An 8,962-nucleotide genomic window follows, 5' to 3' on the forward strand; every position below is an offset into this window, starting at 1 on the left:
GAATAGCCGTATCACTATCACACTTTCCTTTGCATTTGCTGACTTTGCTAAACTGAATATCATGCTCCTGACAAATCCATTAGACAAAAGCTTTAGATTTTAAGTATTTTTGTGAACCACAGATATTAAAATCCTTCACCAGTTATTCTGTTCCCATCACGCCTTTGCTAGTTTTCTTTACCACAATTCAGAGATAGGGTATCAAGAGCCACGTTCACTGTCTAAACTGGCAGAGTACTTTTACCTCCTTTCTCCCTATCTACTGCCCGGTTCCATGAGTGTTGATCTCATGCTTTTAAATAGAATTACAGGAAATTGAGTTTCTCAATCAGTCATGTTCACATTCTGTCTCCTGCCTAACAATTACTACATTAGAATTATTATTATTTATTAACATTCATATTATGTGTGTGGTATGTGGGCATGTGTGCACATGTGGAGGTCAGAGAACAATTTGTGGAGTTAGTATCTCCTTCCACCTTTCCTGAGCTTCTGGGGGATCAGACTCAGAACACGGATTGCCCTGTAAGTGTCTTCCAGCTGAACCAGCTCCATGTTTTGTTTTGTTTTTTAAATACACTTTTGATTCTGGCTTCAATCTTCTGTGTTAAGTAGTTCGTTTTTTGACTTGTGCCCTGTCTTGCTTCATCTTGGATGACTTTTCTTTGTTATCCATTTGGCCAGTTCTTGCTCTAAACAGTGAGCACATTCATGGGTATAGTCTGGAGCTACTGGGCTGTGGGAGCCTACCTATCCTAGGATCTCACTCATGTGTACCCATGAGCTGACTGCACTCACATTTCTATCAATTTATTTTAATTATCTTCCATGTCACCCTTCACTGCCATTTATTGCAACTGGCTGGGACTATATAAACCCACTGCCTGTGAACACTGACTACTGGTTTAGTTCGCAAAATGGGTTTAAATCCACCTTACATTAAATGACACCTCATTTGTCAGCACTACATACACCAAACTGTAACCACAACCTTCATTCCTTTGCCGGTCAACCATCTTCACTTCTTCACATATGCGTTTTCCCTTAACACTCTGCTTCCTTGAGGTGAAGGACTGACTCATCACTGCTTGCTGCCCCAGGCTTCCCTTCCTACACAGCATGGGACACAGGGCTGACAAGAAGCAAAGTCAGAGCTTCTTTATTGCCTGGCAAATTCTGCCTTTCATATGACTTTGAGGCCACTGCCGGTTCATAATAGAAAGTCTGGAGTTTATAAATTGGTTCTACTCCAGAAATGACTTCTGGGTTTGGACGACACAGAAAGTCATCAAGCATCTGTGGAGAGGGAGCCACAGAGACACTGTTGTAATCCTGTGAGTGTGACAGAGGAGCTGTGTTGGGTTGCCTAACTGGAGGAAGAATCAGAGAATGCTGGAGGAGGGAGGCAACAAGACAATTTCTCAGGCATCTGCTGTGGTGTTGTTAAATTTCTAAAATTGAGGTTCATTTAGGATATTATCTATGTTTCATTTTTATTTGCAATTGTCCCCAAATCAGTCTGTGTACTTCTCACTCATTCCTACTCTCTACCCTCTGGGTCACTTTGCTGTCTTTTTCCTTCTGAGGTTAATGACAATTCTGCAGGGGTGGGTGATGACAATTCTGCAAGGGTGGGTGGTGACAATGGCTACATGCAGAAGCTGACAGCAGCCCTGATTGTACTATTACCTGCTTGGAGCTGAATGACTAATAGCATTGTAAATTCCTCTGTTATTTGGAATGTGAAGTCTTCCCACATGGCAAATTATACTAGTTATTGCCTTTCAGGGGTTTCCTCTTTATATTTATTTATACTCTATATCTCATGTTCAGAATAGGAAAAAAATCTTCACACGTCTATGTGATAAAGCAATGATTTTGTGTGAAGGTGAACGTTGGTTGAGGAGGGAGGGAAACTGCCTGACATCCTGATGAATGAGTCTGGTTTGAAGTTAGGAATGTAGAGAATGTGGGGAAAGGTTGCTGCTTCCATACCATTTTCGTCTCTATTTCAGTCTTTGCAGCTTAAAAAAATAATCCCATGAAAATCTTGGGTGGAGAATGTCACCCTCAAACTAGTTTTCTTTATCCGTACACAATTCTAGAAACTTGATTATGTCAATTCGGTAAGGTTTACGTTTCTTTGTTTTCTCCAGGGAGTTTCACGCTTTATTCTTTGGTAATTACCATGCAGTTATGAGTGGGAACAAGCCTCAGACACCAGAGGACATTGGCAGCTTTCTTAGTCTGTAAGAAAGAATATTCTTGGGGTCAAGGACATGAGAAAAAAAATATGAACTACAATGATATTGCCTTCACGGTTCTCCTCTATAGCGAATGTAAGTGTATGCATAATCAGATAACTTATATTCAATATGCTATATATACAAATTTATATGTAGAATTATACAGGTCTAAACAAATATTCTTGCTTTATTTTTAAATGTTGTACAAAATACATGCATGTGCACATGGACCAACGAAATGCTTGTGCATAAATTAAAATATGGTTGTTTCAGAAACATAATGATTGTATTAACATCGTGTTTGAATGTAAGTTAATCTGAAGGCCTGCCATGAAGTCTGTTTTCCAATCCCTCAGCTGGAACAGCTGAATGAGCACATTCCCAGCACCCCTCAGTCCTCAGCCATGTGCCCTTAATCCATGTGGAGTTGAATTAAAGCATGTTTTTCTTTTCTTTTTAATTGTGTCATGTTGACACATTCTTTATTGCTCAACTGGCAGCCCTCCATGGTTCCATGATTCTTTTCTGTAGCTACGCTCATCACTGCCATTATGGAACATTTTTTTTTTTTTACCCATAGTCAACATTTGTATGAATTCTCTACTCTCTGCAGGTACTATAATGAAGGAGGTATTTCTTTTATTTTTACAGTGATCCTGTTGTAGAAAGGGTTACTGTCATGTAGAATGCAAGCGTATTATAACTATGTACTCAAGTTTGCTGGTTTAGAAGTTCACAGGAAAGGCTATAGTATTTATGTGCAGAAATATTAAAATATAAAACTATTAAAATATAAATATTAAATATAAATATTACACAATTGTATTCTATAATTCTAGCTGAATACGCAGGCAGTAAATTGTGTTTCAAAAAGTTAGCATAATGAGAAGATAAAGTACATCTAATAAATGAAAAATAGAATTTTGGCCTGTGAAGAAAAAAAACTAATAGTAAAGTGCATGTTTCTGACAGTGATGGGTGAGTTTCCAAATATATGCAGCCTAAAGTTATTAAAATTAAATGGTAAAACAATATATCTTCATAAGTCCTTGTGTACTTTGACTTTATAACTAACAGTGTTATTGATCAAATATGGTTTCCTTCTTCTGAGAAAAAAATAAAGGCCTTTAAAAAGCATTCCTAGCACACTGGTGACCACGTGCCTGTGGAAAGCCACATTCCAGGGAAGAAAAAGAATTATTCAGAAACACATGGATTACACTACCTCCAAATAGACAGACCTTTAGAAGAGCTGTAGGAGAAATTCCTGGTAAAATACTTTCTTGAGTTAGGATATGAAAAAAGTATAAAAGGTGAGCACTAGAAAATTGTAATATGAAGACTCTGCAAGACCTTGAATACATTTCCCCATTCAAAAATATCTAGGATTTTTATAGAAACATATAGACATCCCTGGGATGATTGACTTATGGAAAAAAAGTTCACTTGGGAATCAAGTTTGTAGAATGCGTAAAGAACCAACCTCAGAAAGAGCCAACCAACCATACTTTACAAGTATCCCTGAATAAGGAACAGTTTCTAATACGTGCCTTGGAAAAGTGGTGGGGGTTTATGTCCAGTGTTGTACATCTATGTGAGCATAGATGTATGTACACAGAGAGCATCTACCAATGTTGCTTCAGATATAAATTTATATTGCAATAATGTGTTCACTTATCACTTTGTATAATGTGGTTGCATTAATTTCACTTACATGTGCAATGGTATCCAATATAATATTTTTACCTAGTCAACCTAGATAATAGTTTTCCTCAAAAGGAAATGTGGCCACCTGAGCCTTCAGCAGGAGTCAAGGGAGATGTGAATACTTTCTCTCTGCCACAAATGCCTGTGGCATCTGTCAGGTATAGAGTTCTCACATCTCTGCCCTACTTCATAAGATGTTTTCTAATACATCAGTGAGTCCCCGCCTTTCCACACACAGCTTCCTCAGGGCTGAGTGATGATCCAGAACTTGGAATCTCCATAGAAGCTCATTGCATCATCCTCTAGGACCAGCCTCTCTGTGAAGAGTATTCGTTGATTGAATATTTTTCTTTCTGTATATTTTTTTCTAACAATGTTTTAGAATTTATATGACAGTTTGGCTCTTTCTTTTCTAATGAGAAAATATGATTAGGCCTCTTTATTTGTTTGTTTGCTTCAAATTTGGCTTTAGAAAAGTCCAGTGACTACAAACTTATTGGAATAGTAAGGTGTAAGCTAATTTCCCAACTGAATGTCTTCCTCTCTTTAATCCCAGATATAACTCCAGCACAGAAGACAAGTCCTTAAAGCATGTACAAATTCCATCAAGGAACCCAATAGGAAAACCCTTGAGCTTGACTGTAGCCATATCTACTTTCAATTACCAAGGCACCTGGAATTGCTGTAGGGCATGTGGGCTTCTGTAAGAAAAATTTTGGGCACTGAGCTCCGTCACCAGCTCCGCACTGCATCCTAGTTTAATACACTGACAACACTAGTTAAATGTGAGAGAAAAATGCGTGTGCGATTTCATACTGTATAATCGGGTGGTCTCTGAGCATCTGGTGAGGCTGCCCCTGAAAAGAAATGACTCAAAGATTAGTGATATTTACTGCTTTTGTTTTGTTCTGTTGTAATTAATCTACATGGCACCATTAGTGCTTAAGAGTAAATCATGATGATTTTAAAAGCTATTTCATCACCGTGGCCAGTATTGTACTCATGGGAGCAAAAGCCAGTTATGAAATCATAGAGAAAACCTGCTTCCTCACTGCTGTTCCTAGATGTCCCATGGGTTCCCAGCATTCAGTATTTCTGTACTAGGCTGGTTGCTAGCAGATGCATTACCTTCTCCATCCCAGATGCTTGGCACCTATTCAGATCATAAGGCTTATTCTACTTTGCAACACACACACACACACACACACACACACCAAAGTTAACCATCTGTCTATGGTGTCCCTGCTCTCAATGCCCTGGAACAGCATCTCAAGTGATCAGTATTAATAGGGCAAAATCTACTTTGAGCCTGTAGCTAAATGCTAACTTATGACCTGATTCTTGTTTGATGGAGCTTCTTCCTTCCAATCAATGGCAGCCAAACTTGGCACATCTGGATGTAGTCACAAAACATCAATAAAACAGAGCATTGCCAACTTTAGTATAATCAAGATGCAACATTATTTTTATTTTTTCTGCTTCCGTATATATATGCATATACATACATATATATGTATGTGTGTGTGTTTACGTGTGTATGTGTGCATGAGAGAGAGAGAAAGAGGGGGAAGAGAGAGAAGATGAAAGAAGAAAGGAAGAAGAGAAGGAGAATAAAAGTAGTTATTAAATAGGAAAGAAATTTACATTAACATGCTTCCAAGGAACTTCTGTCTCATTGTGTGACTTCTTTCCTTGGAGAGGAAAGGATCTAATTATAAAGACCAGTGCATTTACAAATGCCTTTAGGATATGATCTGAAGCAGACCAAATGGTTAACATTATAGTCAAGTGAGCAGCAGGACAGATACCCCTGCAGGACTACAGTAGAATATTGTCCAGAACAATAGAAGTAAGCTCCAGAAAAAGGAGGTAAGAAAGAATGAGATCTAATTTTGGAGTTTAATGATCTTAACACAAACACATATTAGTAATTGTTAGTCTTAATTTTTAAGTCACCAGAGTCTAGAAACATCTAGAAGATGGACCTTTAGTATGTTCGTAGATTTTCTTGTTTCAGATGAGGCAAAAAGACCTGCCCACAGTGGGTGGCACCATTCCATGGGCAGAAGATTCTGGGCTATAGTAAATGGAGACAAAGAACCAATCATAAATCTGTCTCTTTCTCCTTCCTTACAGCGGATGCGATAGGAGCAGCTCGGTCAAGCGCCTGCCACTGTGACTTCACTGCAATAGCTGTACCTTGAACTATGAGCCGAAATAAACCCTTCCCCTGAAGTTGCTTTTGTCATACTATTTTATACAACAATGGAAAAAGCAAGCAAGACAGTACGCAGAAAGAATTTACAAGTTTGCTCATGACCAACTTAGGGAGTCAGCAGGTAATCCTTCAGCACTCTGTTGACAGTATCCTCCTAAGAGTCTGGCTGTGGAATTCCTCATCAGCGAGAGTGTCTCACGTGTAGTAGTGCACATTCAGCTCCCGTTCTTCCTTCTCATTCCTGAAGGCCTACTCAGAGTGCCACAGTGAAAACACAAACAGAACAAAACAAGACAACCCAAGGCTGGCGGGAGACGTAGCTCAGGTAGCCCAATGCTTGCCCAGCACGCACAAAATCCTAGCTTTAATTTGCAGTACTCCATAAATCAAGCATGGTAGTGAATCCCTGTAATCCCAACAGGATGGAAGTGGAGGCCGGAAAATTAGAAATTCAAGGTCATTATTGGCTACATAAGCAAGTTGAGGCCAACCTAGGCCTTTAAGATCATCTCAAAAAAATAAAAATAGTCAAAAAGATCTAGACATATCTGTCTTTCTACTTTATTTGAATTTCTCTGGCATTGAATAATAAATACAAATTAAAGTTTTAACAGGTCCATAAAAATAAGAATTGTACCTATTAATAATATATTGTGTGATATTTTGATAGATGCATATGTTGTATAAAGTTTAAATAGTCATAAGGTTTTCATTCCTTTATGATGATAGCCAAAAAAATTATCTTTCCTAGGTTTTTGAAATATGCAGTTCATTGCTGTTATCTGTAGGGACCTTTCTGCACAACAGCATACCACAGCTTCTGACTCCTATCAAACTATCAGAGAGTACCAGCTGATCATCCTGGCCTTGCTCTCCCTCACCCCTGTCAGTGGTACTATTTTGAATGCAACAGGCCATGAAATCCATTTGTGTTTTATATAGATTGATTTGATTTCAAAAATGTATTTGTACATTTTTCACCTGGGAAATCAAAGTTCCCTGATTGGTCACAAGGCCACATGCCCACCATCTTGTGTCCTTTACTTAGCTATGAAAATCTCCATCTTCTCCATTAGAGTCTGATCATGATGAAACATCTTCTACTTGTTTGTGATAGTTTTAAGTCACCAAGAATATCATGACTCATCAAGTACAAAAGGGCAGTCTCCAGAAGGATGGCCATGTCTGTCAGCCTGTGTTTAAGTAAAATGAATAGCCAGTATTCTCCCAATCTTTGGTAGGGAGTCCATCAGACTAGCTCAGTATCCAAAGCATGTAGACAATGACTATTAGAGAGAAATATACACTGAAGATGGACTTCTTCGATTTGAGTGTCTAGCCATATTTACATTCATTCACTGTAGAGTCTCCTCCCAGATGTAGGATTGAGATTTTTCCTTGCCTGGTGATGGTCAGACCTTCCTAAGAGATCAGTTCTAAGAGCCATAAAAACTCACATCGGCTCTCCATACCTCTGGGTAGTTTTTAAGTTCACAGAAGATCTTTGTCTTTCTCACCTACATGATTTCTTACTGCTGTCATTCTTCCGAAGTTAACTAGAGCCATGCGTGCATTTTGTCACCTCACTCATGGAATCCCTCAGGAGAAAAGCTACATTTTGATGTAGTATGACATCATACAAAATAAAGCAAAACAGATTTTCCTAGCATAGTACACATGACAGCAAGCTCTAAGATATGGCTGGTGTCCAACCTGCATTCTGTTTCAAACATTTAGTTGGAGAGAAAAAAAAGGCATCATAATATAATGAAAAAAAAAATGTTCACATGAAATAACAATTACTGAAGCTGCAATGTTTTGTTTTGCTTTCTTTCTTGCTGGGTTCTCAGTATCCTTTTAAAAACTAGTATTGTTGTTGTAGTTATTGTTCATACTGTCTGTATTTTAAATACAGGATAGAGGATGGCCAAATGCTATATTCTTCAATCAAGCATATTACTCAAGCAAGGTCTTGTGATGAGCAGAGACAGAAATCCTGGTATAAACAAAACCAAGTCTGCATCCCCTAAAACCAGGAATTTTATTAATTTCACATGATAAAACCTTGCAAAAGAAAAAAAAAGTGTGCTGGTATCACAGTGAACTCAGTGCTTGAAAGGATCAACATTCTTTCCATCTGAGCCACATGTGGAATGTAAACATTTCTGTTCCACTCACTTGGGGGAAATCTTGAGGCCTGAAATCTCCAAGCATGAGGTGGGAACGCTGAGTCTTTTTGGTCCCTTATCGAAGAGTGGCCTTGGCACCTTTGGATACCGGCTGTAAAAAGGAGAGTACTAAGAGTCCCTTCCGCTCTGGTGTTACAGAGTGAACCTTTCTTTCAGAACTCCCTTCTATATTTTGTGTACATGTGGCAAGCTATTTCCGAGAAAAAAATTATAAAGAGGACAAGCTTAAATTATTCATTCCATCCTGAGCTAAGCATAGTAACTACTGAGCCCTAATTCCCTTTCTGGGGACAGTTGGTTCTGCGTTCATCTAGGAAAATCCTCACCCTGCTTAAGGTGCAGCCCCACCTGGCAGCCTGCACTGTCTCTCAGGTTTTTCTTAAGATTCCTTAGAAACAGTATTTCTCAGTCCACTCAGAAAGAGAACGATACTTTTTATTGCTCTGATGTCCTCTGACTTCTACTTCTCTGAGTGAAAAGTGGCTAATGTGAGAGGAAATATTATTTCCATGTTTGAACTTATCTTTTCCCCATGCCCCCAAGATGTGCATTATCTCTGGGATACTACAGCCCAGAATAGCTGTTCACTGTTTCAAACCACA

The 8,962-nt window shown here is 38.7% G+C and overlaps 1 long non-coding RNA gene across 1 annotated transcript in view; it reads left to right on the forward strand.

Annotated features, from left to right (window-relative positions):
* The window catches only part of LOC143441309 (uncharacterized), a 39,707-nt gene extending 33,000 nt beyond the window's left edge, over positions 1–6,707 (forward strand). The window contains exons 4-5 of the long non-coding RNA XR_013108601.1: positions 2,157–2,339; positions 6,090–6,707. This is a non-coding gene — a long non-coding RNA (uncharacterized LOC143441309). The remainder of the gene's footprint in view (positions 1–2,156; positions 2,340–6,089) is intronic.
* Positions 6,708–8,962: the final 2,255 nt, after the last annotated feature.

The sequence above is a fragment of the Arvicanthis niloticus genome, chromosome 2 (assembly GCF_011762505.2).
Source record: "Arvicanthis niloticus isolate mArvNil1 chromosome 2, mArvNil1.pat.X, whole genome shotgun sequence".
Taxonomy (NCBI): domain Eukaryota; kingdom Metazoa; phylum Chordata; class Mammalia; order Rodentia; family Muridae; genus Arvicanthis; species Arvicanthis niloticus.